Genomic DNA, 18,982 nt, shown 5'->3' with positions numbered 1-18,982 from the left:
GTCTGAATGGAAAAAAAGTGCCTGGTCCTTAAGTAGAAGAAAGACTGTGGTCCTCAAGTGGTTAAAACAAAACATATATATGTGTTAGAATGGCCCAGTCAAAGTCCAGATCTAAATCCAATCGAGAATCTGTGGCAAGATCTGATAACTGCTGTTCACAAACGCTGTCCATCTAATCTGACTGAGCTGGAGCTGTTTTGCAAAGAAGAATGGGCAAGGATTTCAGTCTCTAGATGTGCAAAGCTAGTAGAGACATACCCTAAAAGACTGGCAGCTGTAATTGCAGCAAAAGGTGGTTCTACAAAGTATTGACTCAGGAGGCCGAATAATTACGCACACCCCACTTTGCAGTTATTTATTTGTAAAAAATGTTTGGAATGATGTATGATTTTCGATCCACTTCTCACATGTACACCACTTTGTATTGGTCTTTCACGTGGAATATCAATAAAATTGATGCATGTTTGTGGCAGTAATGTGACAAAATGTGGAAAACTTCAAGGGGGCTAAATACTTTTGCAACCCACTGTATATATATATATATATATATATATATATATATATATATATATATATATATATATATATAATGAAAGTTATACACAACATACATATAAAAAAAGAATCCAGCATTCATAGAACAATATAGTAGGTGTTTTCCTTGCCTATACATATACAGCGTTAAATATGGTGCATGTATCAATATAAAAAAAAGGAACAATTATCAAAAAGACTGACACTTTAAGAATACCTGGTCACTAGTATCATAAAAGCAACAGTCAGCTGTGCATAGCTTCAACAGCAGGGGGAGCGCTTAATATAGCTGTATTAATAGGAGTAAATTTTACTTACCAAATGAATAGATCGATATAGCAAAGAGAGCCTCTAACGGGGGCTCTGAAGAGGTGCAGTATATATCAGCTTTGATAATCTCAGCAGCCACAGTAATGCGCGCTCGCCAAGGGGTGGAACGGATGCTAGGGGGGGCGTGATGACGTCGCGCTGCCATTTTGGATTTGGGCATTTGTATGTATATTAGTAGGGCGCTCCAGTACTAGTATATATTAGACTGGATTTTTAAACTCAGAACACTCAAACCAGAAGGTTTAAATGAGTGTCTGGTGCATAACTATTAACAACCACATAATCCTCATAGTCCAAAAAGTTCCACCACCAATCCCCATAGCTTCACTCCCCTCTCCTCACATCCACTGTTCCCCACTTTCCCCCCCCCCCCTCCCTTAATCCTGCCCCTTGTCCGGTCCCCTTGCCCCCCCCTCCCTGTTTTTCTTCCCAATTTATTTCACGTCACTATGTAATACACTTTCATAGAGTTTAACGATATACCACATGAATATCAATTTAATTAATATGCATATGAACCACCATACTGTAATGGAATTAATCATATCATACTCCTTATGCGATATTATTATACCGTTATGCACTACGAACATATTTTGAACAATAGGTTCCACTCATTTTAATTAGTTAATATAAGAATAAAACACACATGGTATGCATGCACCCTAATTTAATTCAATTCCATGTACTGCAATGTTTCCTGTAGTAAAATCAAGCTACAGTATATGTCCTGTGCTGCCACCTAAGGACAGAACAGCCGCAGGGACCTTTTAGCTGCTGTCCTGTCTAATATATACAAGTACTGGCACGCTCTACTAATATACATACAAATGCCCAAATCCAAAATGACGTCATCACGCCCCCCTAGCATCTGTTCCACCCCTCGGCGAGAACGCATTACTGCGGCTGCCGAGAATATCAAAGCTGATATATACTGCACCTCTTCAGAGCCCCCGTTAGAGGCTCCCTTTGCTATATCGATCTATTCATTTGGTAAGTAAAATTTACTCCAATTAATACAGCTATATTAAAGAGGAGCTGTTAGGTATAAGGTCTCAGAGAAAGTAAACACATATATCAGTAGCTAAAGATTGGCTGTACTTACATTACATATGCATTTCACTGTCCACGTTTGGATTTCACAGAATTTGTATATAGTATATGCAGAGATAGATGCTCCTGACAGCTCATGGCAGGCTCCATGTTTTTCTGTCAAATGTGTCGTCATGTCCTGCCTGCTTCCTGATCACAGAAAAGCTGGTACTAAATAACACAGTGTGCAGTGAATATTAATGAGCCATGTGGCTAGGAACAATAGCTGACTCCTGCAGTGTACTCTGCCCCGAGATTTATCAGTGCTACGCGCTGGACTGATTAGAAGCTGCTGTAACGTCTCATTAGCAGCCGAGGGGAGGGCCCCAGAATGCTTTGCAGTTTAGTATGCGGCTTGCGTCCTTATGGGTCTATAACAGCCTTTAAGATAAGCACACATCAAAGGTAACTGAGATTTTTATCTTCACTAATGGCTTTTGGGCTTCCTTCTAAACTGTTTAACACAGGAGAATAGAGGTTTAAATTAGCTTCTGCAGCCTGACAGTTACTCTTTAAGCGTTACCCCTGCTGTTGAAGCTATGCACAGCTGACTGTTGCTTTTATGATACTAGTGACCAGGTATTCTTAAATTGTCAGTTTCCATTAGACACATGTCTTTCTATTATTTGGCCAAGTCTTTTTGATAATTGTTCCTTTTTTTTTATATTGATACATGCACCATATTTAACACTATATATGTACAGGCAAGGAAAACATCTACTATATTGTATTATGAATGCTGGATTCTTTTTTTATATGTACGTTGTGTATAACTTTCATTATATATATATATATATATATATATATATATATATTAGTTTTTACTATAAGAACCACCTCCACTATATAGACGTCTTAAGCATATGGACTATAGATCCTTTTGAACAATATATACATATATTCTATATAGCTATATACTGCATTTTGCATAATTATTTACCACCTTCGATCTATCCGATTAGTTGATCTTTTTCTATTTAACTACAAAATCAGATATACCATTATGATAGAAATGTGTAATGCATAAATATTTATTGTATCAGTATATAACCCTGTCGATACAGTTATATTGAGGAGCTTTTTTACCATCGTAGGCACTTTTATTGGCCTGATGAAGCGGGCTCAGACCTGCGAAATGCGTTGCCTGTGCTAAATAAAAATCTTTTGTCACATACAAAGATTTCATTATTGAGGTAAGCCACCTATATTATTTTCTCGTTTTCAAGCTGTTTTTAGATGCTTTTATCTCAACCAGGGCGCCTCTTTACCTCTATTGTGCCCTCAATGAACTGTAGCTCTGTAGTGCCGGCAGCAATCATGCAGCACCAAACCATGACACTTCCACCATGTCATGCTGGGTGTTGCCTGCTGTGTTGGAACTGAGCAACAGTCCCCCCACTGAATGTGCTCCATGTTTCAGTTCCTGTTACCAACATATGGTTTTCTTTTTGCCACGTCAAAACTGAGTAGTATGACACCTAACTACACACTTAAATATATAATACTAGTGAATCTGAGACAACGCCAGATAAGGTCCTGTATGCTATAAATGGCTCCTATATTCCTGTTTCTGACCAGTACTTGGATATAGAGACATATGGGTGATTGTAGGCATAGGCAAGCCAGGAAAATGCCTAGGGCAACACTTGTAGGAGGTTGCACTACAGGGCTGTTCTACCCACACTGTACCTTATGGAATTCTTTTAGACAACTGTTTCATTGAGAATGGGATGGATGATAAATTACACTTCTAAATGAACACTGCTGATTAGCACTGTGGTGTATGGGCAGCCAACAGATCTCTCTCTGATCAGATTCAATCAGAGAGAAATCTGTCTCTTGGTCGATCTGCCCACACATCACTAGATGATACCCGCACCCTTTTGAGCGAGATCTTCCGTTCAGTGGGGGCACATGTGACTACATATACTGGGGGGAACCTACCTAACACTGTTGTCACATATGGCTATCTAAACTGGGGAGGTAGTCTTCCTAATACTGGGGGCACATTTGATACCTATATTGTGGCAGGCACAATGTGGAGGGGATGCCTTTTGGTTTTTCCACCTTTGCTGGAGAACCTCGTCCTGGTCCTGCATAAGGACATCCCAGTAGTCTGGCAATAGCTGAATGTTTCCACATAGGGAACTAAACAGAAGCTTCTTGTTTCACACATCTGGATTTACTTTATGATGTGGAGGGAAGAAACATATATACCTAATTTAAATTATAGCAGCTTTAATGCAGCTTTAATGTGTGAATTTTTTTCAGGTACAACAGGATGCACAATCATCATCTGCCCAACGTAGTACTGCAGTAGCCACAAGATAAGCGTCAGATGTACTATTCAACCGAGGGGGAAGCTTTGAATAATGTAACCTTTGGCAGGAAATATTACCACAATAATGCAAGTTCCGCTGTTCCATGTGATGTAATTATTCAGCGACGGAAACATTCGCTGCATCAGCGTAGAAAGTATTTTATTTTTATTGGGGAAAATGATAAACATGATATTGAACGAGGAAAATCTCCACCAGCGTTTAATAAAACATTACAGCAATGCCATTATGTCTGAAATATGTTTTCCACTTTATTGCAATCTTTTATTTATATAATAACTCATTGTGTCCCTATTCACCAGTCCTTTTGTCTTACTCCCCTGCCAGCTCCCATTCTTACTCGAACACAGTATTCAGATGAAATGACACAAAGTCCATCACTGATCCTGAGACAGGATCTGAGAAGACACTGGACAGAAAATATACCTGCGTGGAACAATTGATCACTCAGAAGAGAAACTGCAAACAGACACTTTGCCCAACCTCCGGTCACTGCAGCATAGTGGAAACTCTTCTTTGTTCCCCAACCTCTACAATCTATTTCTCCATAACAGATTCGGGCAATATTTCTACAGGGTACCCACAGCCATAAAATAATTGGCCAGTCTGCAATACCCCTATATCATCAGACATCTTATGCCTGGTACACACCATGTAATTTCCTGTCAGATAGAAGGGTCAAATCCATTATTTCCAACAGGTCCGATCTGTTTTCCGATTGTTTTTTCTGATCGATCTTGTAGAGAAGAGATCAGAAAATCGTTAAGAAAAACAATCGGAAATTAGATCCGATCTGTCAGAAAAAATCAATTCGACCCATCTATCTGACGGGAAATAGCATGGTGTCGTGTACCAGGCATTAAAACTAGAAATGGATCTGTAAAATCTGCAAAAACTATTTGCCGCAAAAATCATATTTTCATCGCAGGATATATACTTATTGTATGACAATTTTTATGAAGAATCTTACATTGTCATGAAAATATCTTTTCTTGTGTTCCCCTGTCTTTCCTATCCTATTTTTCAAGTGTAAAAGGGGCCATACACTGGTCGGTTTCAGCCATTGATAGAATCGATTGATCAGAAATCGATTCTATCAAATCTAGCGGTCGATCGATTTGCAGCTGATTTCAATCGATTTGATCTATCTGTCAGGATGGAAAATCTAGGTCGATCTGCTGCTGGCAGCAGATCAATGGCCCATAGAGTTGCATTGGATCTAATGGTCCAATAATGCATTTAGATAGATTTCCAATAGATTTACATAGTTACATAGTGTTTTTGGTTGAAAAAAGACATACGTCCATCGAGTTCAACCAGTATAAAGTACACCACCAGCCTGCTCCCCCACATACCCCTGTTGATCCAGAGGAAGGCGAAAAAACCCCCACAAGGCATGGTCCAATTAGCCCCAAAAGGGAAAAATTCCTTCCCGACTCCAGATGGCAATCAGATAAAATCCCTGGATCAACATCATTAGGCATAACCTAGTAATTGTAGCCATGGATGTCTTTCAACGCAAGGAAAGCATCTAAGCCCCCTTTAAATGCAGGTATAGAGTTTGCCATAACGACTTCCTGTGGCAATGCATTCCACATCTTAATCACTCTTACTGTAAAGAACCCTTTCCTAAATAAATGGCTAAAACGTTTTTTCCTCCATGCGCATCTCATGTCCTCTAGTCCTTTGAGAAGGCCTAGGGACAAAAAGCTCACCCGCCAAGCTATTATATTGCCCTCTGATGTATTTATACATGTTAATTAGATCTCCTCTAAGGCGTCTTTTCTCTAGACTAAATAAACCCAGTTTATCTAACCTTTCTTAGTAATCGAGACCTTCCATCCCACGTATCAATTTTGTAGCTCGTCTCTGTACCTGCTCTAAAACTGCAATATCTTTTTTGTAATGTGGTGCCCAGAACTGAATTCCATATTCCAGATGTGGCCTTACTAGAGAGTTAAACAGGTGCAATATTATGCTAGCATCTCGAGTTTTTATTTCCCTTTTAATGCATCCCAAAATTTTGTTCGCTTTAGCTGCAGCGGCTTGGCATTGAGTATGATTATTTAACTTGTTGTCGATGAGTACTCCTAAGTCCTTCTCCAAGTTTGATGTTCCCAACTGTATCCCATTTATTTTGTATGGTGCTAGACCATTGGTACGACCAAAATGCATGACTTTACATTTGTCAACATTGAATTTCATCTGCCATGTATGTGCCCATATAGCCATCCTATCCAGATCCTGTTGCAATATGACACTATCTTCCTGAGAGTTGATGATTCTGCACAATTTTGTATCATCTGCAAAAATAGCAACATTGCTCACTACTGCATCTACTGGGTCATTAATAAATAAATTGAAGAGCACTGGACCCAGTACAGACCCCTGTGGGACCCCACTGCTAACAGTCTCCCATTCTGAGTACGATCCATTGACCACAACTCTTTGTTTTCTGTCCATTAGCCAGTTCCCTATCCATGCACACAAACTCTTCCCCAGTCCTTGCATCCTCAACTTTTGCACCAGACTTCTGTGGGGAACAGTGTCGAAGGCCTTTGCAAAGTCCAAGTATATCACATCTACAGCATTCCCAATATCCATATTAGCATTCACTACCTCATAAAAGCTGAGCATGTTAGTCAAACAGGACCTGTCTTTAGTAAACCCATGTTGATGCTGAGAAATAAGATTATTTTCTACTATGAAGTCATGTATAGTATCTCTTAGTAACCCCTCAAATAGTTTGCATACAACTGATGTTAAGCTTACAGGTCTATAATTTCCTGGATCAGATTTTTTGCCCTTCTTAAATAATGGGAAAACGTGGGCTGTACGCCAATCCACTGGGACTCTGCTAGTTGCAAGAGAGTCACAAAAGATAAGATAAAGGGGCTTAGCTATAACTGAACTTAATTCTCTTCCGGGCCAGGTGCCTTGTCTATTTTTAATTTATTTAGTCTTGCCTTTACTTCTTCCTGCGTTAAGTATTTAATATTACATAGAAGATTGAGACTCTTTTGCCTCTGTAATTTGCAACAGTGCTGTTTCCTTTGTGAAGACAGAAGCAAAGAAAGCATTTAATAACTCTGCCTTACCTTGGTCATCCACCATTGAGTTCCCAACCTCATCCTTTAGGATTCCTATACAGTCAACCTTTCTTTTTTTTAATTCTGAAATCTATTGGAAATCTGTTCCTAGTGTGTGGCACACATCATATAGATTCCTGTCAGATTCAACTTCACAGGCATCTGACAGAAATCTATCTGATGGTTAAATCTGCTGCAAATCTATAGGTGTATGGCCACCTTTACTTTTTCCCTACCTGCTTCCACCTAATTGGATTCTTTCTTATAATAAAGGTGCCCATACCCTCGTCAGATTGGCAGCAGATAGATAAGAAATGCATCTGATGATCTATCTGATGCGTTTTTAGAACATTTTTTACCAGGATAGAATTCCAATAGATTTCAGTTTGAAATCTATTGAAATTCGATCTGATGGCATTTTTTTGCCATCAGATTTCCATTAAGGCCAATGCAAACTGATAAGCAATCTCATCAGATCGACCTAAATTTTCCACCCTGCCAGTTCGATGGAAATCCATCGAAATCAATCGAAATCGGCCATCGATCGGTCGATTGGCCAACCGATTTGCAATCGATCGATCGATCGATCGGGATCGATCGGTCGGCCAGAAAATCGACTGAGTGTATGGGCCCCTTAACTCCAGCTCAAAGATTTGCATAATCATGCCAAAACATACACCATACTGATGTCCAATCACTCTCTGATCTCCTACAATGTTTACTCATTCTTACCCCGAGCTAGTAGCAGAGCTGAGGCAATTGACTCCGGCCTTTTGCTACCTTTGCACCTCAGGCATATGAAAAAAGTAAAAAAAACAAAACATAGGGTGATAGCATTTACAGGGAGCAGTGAAAAATGGCGCTAGGCGCGGGCGCTATAAAAATGATGCCTCATTGAAAATCATTATTAAACGATATCTATCGTTTTATAAAGTTAAAACATGGCGCCGACCATCAAAACTTTATTTATCGTTTAGAAACCTGCTTTTTATGTCCTACCTGAACGATATTTATCGTTTTAAGCTCTGCTTTGCTGCCGTTTGGAAAATGTCTGGCCGCCGACTTTAACGTTTAATAGCACAGCCCCCTTAAAAGCTAGAAACACCAAATTTGCAGGTTTTGTTAAGAAGAAAATTGGGAACATTTTTTTTTTCAAAAAGACCTTATAGCAGAGCCGGCCTTTGGGGTGGCAAGTGGAGCAATCGCTCCAGGCCCTGCGTCTGAAGAGTCCACACTCTCTGCAGCGGTGGGTTGAGCGGGCAAAGTAGTTAAAAACTCACGATGCAATGGGGAGAAAATGAAATGGTCGCGCATCTAACCAAGATGCACCTGATAGATACTCACTGCATAGGGCTAAAAAGCCTCTCAAAGGCACAAGTGTGCTCATTGCAGTGAAACAGGTGCATTAAGAACTAATGCATCTCACAATACAAACAATGGAAGCAAATCCATGCGTTACACATTATCTGGGGACCTTACCCTTCTCTTATTGAGAGAGACATCTTTATTTTAAACTTAGATAGGGTGGGGACCCCGAGAGAAGGCTGCACGAGCCGTCCCTGCTAACATGCTCTGCAGTGTGGAACAGATGTCTCTCTCAATAAGAGAAGGGTAAGGTCCCCGGATAATGTGTAACACATGGATTTGCTTCCATTGTTTGTATTGTGAGATGCATTAGTTCTTAATGCACCTGTTTCACTGCAATGAGCACACTTGTGCCTTTGAGAGGCTTTTTAGCCCTATGCAGTGAGTATCTATCAGGTGCATCTTGGTTAGATGCGTGACCATTTCATTTTCTCCCGATTGCATAGTAAAAAACGTACGGTCCTTCCTCCGATGCTCACAGCTTCATTCTCTTTCCTGTGCCGGCATCTGTGTATTGGTAACAGCGCCCCCTGTGGTGACATGCGGTCACGTCATCCCAGGGGGCGCTGTTACCAATACACAGATGCCGGGACAGGAAAGAGATGGAGGCTGTGAGCATCGGAGGAAGAAACGTGAGTTTTTAACAACTATGCCCGCTCTCCCCACCGCTGCAGCCACCTTCCCATCCAATAAGTACTGCAGGCACCTATCTAATCTATACTGCAGGCACCTATCTAATCTATACTGCATCTATCTAATCTATACTGCAGGCACCTATCTAATCTATACTGCGGGGCACCTACCTATCTAATCTATACTGCAGGCACCTATCTAATCTATACTGCAGGCACCTATCTAATCTATACTGCAGGAACCTATCTAATCTATACTGCAGGCACTTATCTAATCTATACTGTGGGGCACCTACCTATCTAACCTATACTGGGGGCACCTACTTATCTAAACTATACTGCAGTCACCTACCTATCTAACATATACAGAGTGTGTGATTCCACAGTGTGTGTGTTTCCACAGCATATGTGTGTGTGTGTGTGTCCACAGCATATGTCTCTAGGCCCCGCATATGACACTCGCCCCAGGCCCCGCATACTCTAAGGCCACCTCTGCCTTATAGTTTTTGAGAAAATCGATTTTAAAATTCTCCTTCTGATGGTGGGAAAATTAAACGCCCGCCGATTTTAGCGGTAAATAGCAAATCCCCTGTAAATGCCAGAAACACCAAATGTGTAGGGAATGTTAAGAAGAACTGTGGGAGCAAGAAGACATTTTTTTTTTCAAAAAGACCCTATACTTTTTGAGAAAATCGATTTTAAAATTTTAAAGAAAAAAGTATACATTTAAATGCCGTAATGACAATTCTTAGGGAACCAATTCCCGCCGACTTAGCAGTTAATAGCACGTGGCAATTGACACTTGACATGTGCCAAGTGCCACGTGACACTTGGCAGACACTTGGCAAGTGACACGTGGCAAGTGCCACGTGACACATGGCAAGTGACACGTGACACTTGGCAAGTGACACGTGACACTTGGCAAGTGACACGTGACACTTGGCAAGTGACACGTGCCAAGTGCTACTTGGCAAGTGCCACGTGGCAAGTGCCATATGACACGTGGCAAGTGACACGTGCCAAGTGCCACGTGGAGGTGTCTTGGCTGAAAACTGTCATGTCCCAGTTGTGCGGTTGGACTTTGGACACAATGGCCTCAATTCACGGAGCTTTATCAAACACTTTACCAGACGTTTGATAATTTACCTCATGGGTAAAATCTAATTTTTAATTCACTAAGGTGTTATAGATTTATTGAACTTTTTTTCATTAAAACATTAGATAAATCTATAACACCTTAGTGAATTCAAAATTAGATTTTACCCATGAGGTAAATTATCAAACGTTTGGTAAAGTGTTTGATAAAGCTTAGTGAATTGAGGCCAATGTGGGCTGCACGACCGCTGTCTGGAACCTAGGCCTAATGTTAACTGACAGCCTTTTTTTTTTTTTTTTTTTTTTTTTTTTTGGAGGGGGATTTGAAATCCCCTTCATCAATTAGTGTTCCCCTTTACAAAATAATCATGATACATCCCTCATTTACCCTAAATACCCTTTTAAAGCAATTTAAAGGCCACTTCCGGTTTTTCTATCCAGATACCCGAATCCGGCCGGATACCCCGGATATTGAGGTCGGATATCCGATTAGGATCCAGATTGGAAAATGTTGAACTCGGATATCCGATCCGGATCGGATATCTGGGTATCCGGATCCAATCCGGATTTTGAAAAGGGGTATCCGAGCACCCCTGTTAGGCAGGTGCCTAAATTTTTGCACCACAAAAAATAAATGAAATTAATATTTGGTAGATGCTCCTTTTGCAGAAATTACAGCCTCTAAATGCTTCCTGTATGTTCCAATGAGAGTCTGGATTCTGGTTGAAGGTATATTGGACCATTCCTTTTTACAAAACATCTCTAGTTTATTCAGGTTTGATGGCTTCCGTGCATGGACAGCTCTCTTTAACTCGCACCACAGATTTTTAATTATATTCAGGTCTGGAGACTGAGATGACCATTCCGGAACATTGTACTTCTTCCTCTGCATGAATGCCTTAGTGGATTTTGAGCAGTATTTAGGGTCGTTGTTGGTCTTATTGAAAGATCCAGCCCTGGCGCAGCTTCAGCTTTGTCACCGATTCCTGACATTGGTCTCCAGAATCTGCTGATACTGAGTGTAATCCATGCGTCCCTCAACTTTGACAAGATTCCCAGTCCCTGCACTGGCCACACAGCCCCACAGCATGATGAAACCACCACCATATTTTACTGTAGGTAGCAGGTGTTTTTCTTGGTATGCTGTGTCATTTTTTCTCCATGCATAATGCCCCTTGTTATGCCCAAATAACTCAATTTTAGTTTAATCAGTCCACGGCACCTTATTCCAAAATGAAGCTGGCTTGTCCAAATGTGCTTTAGCATACCCCAAGCGGCTCTGTTTGTGCTGTGGATGGAAAAAAGGCTTCCTCTGCATCACTCTTGCATACAGCATCTCCTTGTGTAAATGATGTTGTAGGTCTTTGGTGCTGGTCTATGGGTTGACAGTTCTCACCATTCGTTGATTCTGTTTATATAGTTACATAGTAACATAGTTATTTTGGTTGAAAAAAGACATACGTCCATCGAGTTCAACCAGTATAAAGTACAACACCAGCCTGCTCCCTCACATATCCCTGTTGATGCAGAGGAAGGCGAAAAAACCCTTACAAGGCATGGTCCAATTAGCCCCTAAAGGGAAAAATTCCTTCCCGACTCCAGATGGCAATCAGATAAAATCCCTGGATCAACATCATTAGGCATTAATTAGTAATTGTAGCCATGGATGTCTTTCAACGCAAGGAAAGCATCTAAACCCCCTTTAAATGCAGGTATAGAGTTTGCCATAACGACTTGTATGCATTCCACATCTTAACCACTCTTACTGTAAAGAACCCTTTCCTAAATAAATGGCTAAAACGTTTTTCCTCCATGTGCAGATCATGTCCTCTAGTCCTTTGAGATGGCCTAGGGACAAAAAGCTCATCCGCCAAGCTATTATATTGCCCTCTGATGTATTTATAGATGTTAATTAGATCCCCTCTAAGGCGTCTTTTCTCTAGACTAAATAAACCCAGTTTATCTAACCTTTCTTGGTAAGTGAGACCTTCCATCCCACATATAAATTTTGTTGCTCGTCTCTGCACCTGCTCTAAAACTGCAATATCTTTCCTGTAATGTGGTGCCCAGAACTGAATTCCATATTCCAGATGTGGCCTTACTAGAGAGTTAAACAGGGGCAATATTATGCTAGCCTCTCGAGTTTTTATTTCCCTTTTAATGCATCCCAAAATTTTGTTAGCTTTAGCTGCAGCTGCTTGGCATTGAGTACGATTATTTAACTTGTTGTCGATGAGTACTCCTAAGTCCTTCTCCAAGTTTGATGTCCCCAACTGTATCCCATTTATTTTGTATGGTGCTAGACCATTAGTACGTCCAAAATGCATGACTTTACATTTTTCAACATTGAATTTCATCTGCCATGTATGTGCCCATATATCCATCCTATCCAGATCCTGTTGCAATATGACACTATCTTCCTGAGAGTTGATGATTCTGCCGAGAGTTGATGATTTATCCGAGATTTTTTCTTGGCCTGAGCCTGTGGTCTTCCATTTCCTCAATCTGACAGCTGAAATCTCTGAGACTGCTTTCTGTATCCTTCCCCTAAACCATGATGGTGAACAAGCTTTGTCTTCAGGTCATTTGAGAGTTGTCTTGAGACCCCCATGTTGCTACTCTTCAGAATAAATTAAAGGAGGAGGGAAACTTACAATTGACCTACTCTTTCTCATAATTGGATTCAACTGTGTATGTAGGTCAGGGATCACTGAGCTTACCAAGACAATTTGAGTTCGAATAATTACTTCTAAAGATTTTGGAATCAGTAAAATGACAACAGTGCCCAAATTTATGCACCTGCCTAATTTTATTTAAACAATTATTGCGCACTTTCTGTAAATCCAATAAACTTAATTTCACTTCTCAAATATCACTGTGTGTGTCTCCTATATGCTATATTTAACTGACATTTTTTATAGTAACAACCAACAATTTATACAGGAAAATCATGACAATTAACAAGGTTGCCCAAACTTTCGCATCCCACTGTATATGCTGGCTCTCTTGATGCATCATGTGTCCTCCTCCTCCTTCCAGCAGCCACTCTGGCTCCAAGTATTTGGAATATTGGCAGCAAGGGATAACTTCCCAGTAAAGGCTACCAGAGGTTACCCCTAGCACATGTAGCCAGAGGTGGCCCCCAGTATCAGCATCTAGAGGTACACCCCCAGTATAGGTAGCTAGAGATGCCCCCCCCCCAGCATTTGGAATCCCCACTACTGGTCACGAAAGGTGCCTTCCAGAACAGGTAGCCAGAAGTGTCCCCAGCATCGGTGGCCATAGGTGCCCCTCATTATCAGGTAGCCAGAGCCCTCCCCCCCACACACAGTATTGGGTAGTCTGATGTTCCCCACAGTATTAGCTGCACATTGATGCCCCAGGTATTAGGTAGGCAGAGGTCCCTTCCAGTATTAGGTAACCAGAAGCGCCATTATCTTAAAGGATAACTGTAGTGAGAAGAATATGGAGGCTGCCATATTTATTTCCTTTAAAGCAATGCCAGTTGCCTGGCAGCCCTGCTGATCTATTTGGCTGCAGTAATGTCTGAATAATACCAGAAACAAGCATGCAGCTAATCAAGGCAGATCTGACAACAATGTCAGAAACACCTGATCTTGGCGAAATGAATTAAACTGATTATGAACTGATTCTGTTCTGATCTGCTGCATGCTTTTTCAGGGTCTATGGCTATAAGTGTTTGGGACTGAGGATCAGCAGGACAGCTAGGCAACTGGGATTGCTTATAAGGAAATAAATATGGCAGCCTCTATATCCCTCTTGCTTCAGTACCCATTTAAATTGGGCTAAATTAATATGACACTGTTATAACCTGTAAAACAACAGATGTCACCCTCTCATGCTAACCTTACATCAGTAAAAAAGAAAATATTTTAGAGCAAGCTTGAAAGGAAAAAAATATATAGAGCAAGCTCTATTTTATATATTATTATAAATAGTACTCTTTCAGTTTTTGCAGCCAACTATGAAATCAGTACTTTTTCAGTATATTTGAAGAACAGACCACCCAATAATATCCTAATAGCTCTGCTCTTCCTCTATGGAAATCAGCTGCACAGAGTGGCAGCAACTACAGCTCCACACCTGGGGTAATCAGCAAACTCTTATAAAATATTTGCTGTTAGTGACCCTGGGAAATGGCTGTTTTTGTCTTTGCTTATAAATCAAGGAAAGAAATCTGAAATAATGTTTGTCGGAATACGGTACTTATGATGCATAGATCTGAAGGGATTTCATTTTAAACTCATTTTTAAAATACATTTAGAAAACATAACTTTGTATACATAATAATAATGTTTTTTGCATATTTGCATCCATTGTGGGAGCATTAACAACGATTATGAAGAATGAAAATAGCTCCTTAGCTTTTTATTGTACATATGAGGTTACTCCTTTTATTCTCTGCCTTATAATAGACAATGACAAGGTCTTGTCTTCTATATGTTTCATCCTCCATTACATTAATGGTGGTACCACCTAATTGTAGTATAATTAACCAATTTTGCTAATTACACTCAATTTGATTGGAATGCATTGGTGTAAAGTCTGCTTGGCTGTTTTGCCAGTGCCCCTCCGTCTCCCTGAATAATGGTTGCAGCATCCAGCCAGGTATAAATCTGCAGTCTGTCCTTGTTCTGGGTCCTATAAATGTCATCTTCAGCAAGGGAAGGGATTTACGGTGACACTCAATCTTTATGGCCCTATAAAAGGCGATACTCATGATGACACGGAGCGCTGAATTTTCACAAAAATATAGTAATTGTGTGGCTGAGAAGTGTCACATAACATTTTCCGGAAAAATAATGGCGACCGATCTCCCCGGAGCCCCTAAAACAAGTGATAAAGTGAGAAAGTGCTGAGTAACATTTTATGAAGTGATTGAGCAATTCCACATCAAGGGAACGGGTGAGGGGCCAGTGTGCACCTGAAATAATTCCCCCAAATTATCATCCAGCTGAGCGCAGGATCAGGAACTGTCCAACTGATATTTATTTTTATCTTGTGAGGAACCTTGAGTGTAAAACTGCAGAGGTGTCGCTTTCTGGTAATGATGGCTGATGACTGGCCAGAGAATTCTAGAAAAACTCATCTGATGCCAAAAGTTGCTGCTGAGACAGGAAAACTTTGCATGAGTTGCAAAGAGATTCTTATGTGATACAGAGTCGGGGATAAAAACAAGTATATCACCTTCTTTTGACCCTTCCAAAGTGTAGACGATTACCTGGAGTGGACAGCAAGGATCAATAGTGGGGAGGTGATATACTTTTCTAATGATATACTGATAGATAGCAGAGAATGGGCCCAATTCAATTCACTTTTTCTTCTTTCTCCTAAGAGATTTTTTTTGTCTCCTGTTTAAAATACATTTCAGCACTCTGCAATTGAAAAAGTACCAAAGTAGGGGGAAAAGTACTATCAAAATTGTTCTGAGTATTTTCTTGCTTACTGATGGCTTAACATGCATTTTATTGAAAAGATGTGAAAAAAATTACCTAGGAGAAAACTTTGAGAAAAAGTGAATTGGATTGGGCCCAATGTTGTATTGGAATGGAGAAAGTAAAAATATGGAGGAAAGGAAGAAAAGAGAAGTGCATTGCCCAGAGAAAAGATTAAACCTATTGATACAAATGCACATACCTACCTCACTGTGAGGGTTTCTGACAACTCCAGCGGCTTCCTAGACGGCTGGTAGAGAGGGACACCACCAGCAGGACCTGCATTTGCCCTGAGCGACATGGGCGTTGCTAGGATCCGGGGCACTTTTAGGCACTCCAGCCGCAAAATAGGTGTGGCCTTGCACCAGAATATGGGTGTGGTCATGGGCAGGGCCAAATTTACATGAACTTAACAGCAGTCTAAGTAGGCCTGCCCAGCAAAATGTTGGGCAGGCCTCTCCATTAATACACAAAAAAATGGGGCACACTGGGTAGCTTGCAGTTCTCCCCATAGCATCCGAGAATCAGACACTAGGAGCTCTACCGTCTTATTCATTTTCAGACACTAGAGGGAAAAGCCAGAGGAGAAGATGTCTGCAGAATTTAGAGACCAAGCGGCCGGAGGTGAGTACTGCCGCCCGCTGCCTGGGGGATATCCGGGGCACCCCAGAATAGATCCGGGGCACAAGCCACTGATCTTTGGGGCTGGCAACGCCCCCTGCTGAGCGACCTCAGTGGCTGATCAGGGTGCCACATTATAGTCTTCCAAGAGGTGCCGGGTCCTCTGTGAAGTCCCACACCTATACCGGCGTGACTCTCTGCCCCATATTACCACAATGTGCTGCCCCAAACTGGTGTGAAGCTGCGCCCCCACAGGCATGTATGCAACACTGTCTCACATAACAATAGACCCTGCAAGCGATGCAGCCCCAGAGATGCCCAGAAGTCGCAGGGGCCCTGTGGGGGGAGAGGTCTGCACTAGCCAATTGAATAACATTGGTTCTGTAAAGCTTGACAGGTTATGTCCTCACTCAGTCTCTATGCCCCAATCTATTACCGCAGCTCTGAGCCAGGCACATGTCTTCACCTATAGACAAGCCCCCGCGTGAACAAGACATGTTATTTGTCTCCTGACTACGGTTACCCCCAGGTCTTAAGGTGCAAGGCATACAGACTGAAGTAGAGAGGAATAACCTGTTAGAGTCCTAATGAGGCTAGTAACACAGTTCAACTGTTCAGCAGTATCACAAAGGGTTATTACCTTGAATCAGAGGGATGAGGCAATCAGTGTCGGTTATCAGTAATGGCAGAGATAGCGATTGCAGATTCTTTCAATATCAAGAGAGGGATCAAACAGTCCACAGGCAAAGTTCAGGCAATGAGTAAACCAGGTATGAAACAGTTCAGGTAAGTCTTCATGGAAAGTTATTCAACAGGTAATGGATGGTCCACGTTATGAGACAGTCCAAGCAAGTCTGCATGCAGAATTATGCAACAGGTAATAGATGATGCAAGTTATGACACAGTTCCTATTAGTCTGCATGCAAAGTTATTGGACAGGTAACAGATGCTCCAGGTAGTAGGATAAAGTTCATATGAGGCTGCAAACAAGTTGTTCAGATGACTGACAAGGATAGTAGAATTATACTTATCGTCCAGTTCAGGTAGCATGCAAGAAGTATCCAGCAACAGGCAAAGGTCGGTACAGGCGGCAAGCAAGGGATATCCAGTAACTAGCAGAGGTCGGTCCAGGCGGCAAGCAAGGGGTGCCCAGTAACTAGCAGAGGTCAGTCCAGACGGCAAGCAAGGGGTGTCCAGTAACTAGTAGAGGTCAGTCCAGGCGGCAGGCAAGAGTATCCAATAACAGGCAATCCAGGAATCAAGCAGAAGTTAATCACAACAGACAAGGATAGTCAAATACAAGCCAAGGTCAATATCCAGTGAATCATTAACAAGTGAATGCGCACTCAGCAACTAGCCAAAGCTATGCTTATCACGGGTGATGACTGGGAGCACTCTGCAGATTTAAATACAATACATCATCCAATCAGTGGCCGGCCACACTCCGCACATCCAATCACACAGCAAGGCCCTGCCTAGGTGTCAGCTGCAAAGTCAGCTGACACCACTCTGAAAGCGGACCGGAGTCAGCTGAATATTGTTTACCTTTGCGGAGAATGTGCGGCCTGTGAGCCAGCGCATCAGGGTGGAACAAGCGCCGAGACCCGGGAAGTGGCGGATTCCGCCCGGGTCTCTGTGGAATTACTCACAGACACGGGTGAATTCCTTATAAGTTCTCAGTTTACCTGAGCAAAAAGCGAGGGAGGGGGGCCCCATCCAAAGTTTTGCAGGGGGGCCCAGTGATATCTAGTTACTATTCTGGCCTCACACTTTGAGATTAGCAGAGCAGGAGATGTGAGAGGTAGGTTACATTCTCATTCTCTCCTGACTGTCCTCAGTCTGCCCCCTCTGTACTTACCAGCCCCTTCAGTAACCTCTCTCTCTCTCCTGACCCTAAATAGCCCCCACTTATAAGGCCCCTCTCTCCCCATTGCCCTCCTTACATCCTCAGTAGTCTCACTCTCTTCTCCCCCCCCCCCCCATACCTCCAGTAGGCCACTGCTGTCCTTACCCACCAGCTTGCATCCTCAGTACCCTCACTCTCACCCCCAAACCCCCACTAAGCCCCCTTTCTTCTCCCCCAATCCCCTTTGCATCCTCAGGACCCTTTCTCCCCCACTAACCCTCGTCTCTCCTTACCCATCCCCAGTATCCTTAGTAGCCTCACTCTCTCCCCCCAGACCCCCAGTAAGACTACCTTTCTCCTTATCCATCCCCTTGCACCCTCACTCTCCCCCAGAACCCCGGTAAGCCCCCGTCTCTCCTTGCCCACCCATTTTCAACCTCAGTAGCTTTACTCTCTCTTAGCATCCTTAGTAACCTCCTTCTCCCCCCCCCCCCGACCCCCACTAAGCAATCTCTCTCCTAACTCACCTCCTAGCACAGTCAGTACCCTCAACCTCCCACCCAGACTAAGCCCGCTTTCTTCT

General features: G+C 42.1%; 1 long non-coding RNA gene across 2 annotated transcripts in view; it reads left to right on the top strand.

Annotated features, from left to right (window-relative positions):
• Positions 1-4,521, top strand: part of LOC137564059 (uncharacterized) — a 237,307-nt gene extending 232,786 nt beyond the window's left edge. The window contains exons 1-2 of one of the 2 annotated variants that reach the window (XR_011030504.1): positions 3,111-3,149; positions 4,228-4,521. This is a non-coding gene — a long non-coding RNA (uncharacterized lncRNA). Of the gene's footprint in view, positions 1-3,110; positions 3,150-4,227 lie in introns of those variants that run through there. The other variant, XR_011030503.1, reaches the window with a different exon arrangement.
• The last annotated feature ends 14,461 nt before the right edge of the window (positions 4,522-18,982 follow it).

The sequence above is a fragment of the Hyperolius riggenbachi genome, chromosome 3 (genome assembly GCF_040937935.1).
Source record: "Hyperolius riggenbachi isolate aHypRig1 chromosome 3, aHypRig1.pri, whole genome shotgun sequence".
NCBI lineage: Eukaryota > Metazoa > Chordata > Amphibia > Anura > Hyperoliidae > Hyperolius > Hyperolius riggenbachi.
The sequence above is the reverse complement of the archived record's forward strand: the minus strand, read 5'-3'. Positions and strand labels throughout refer to the sequence as shown.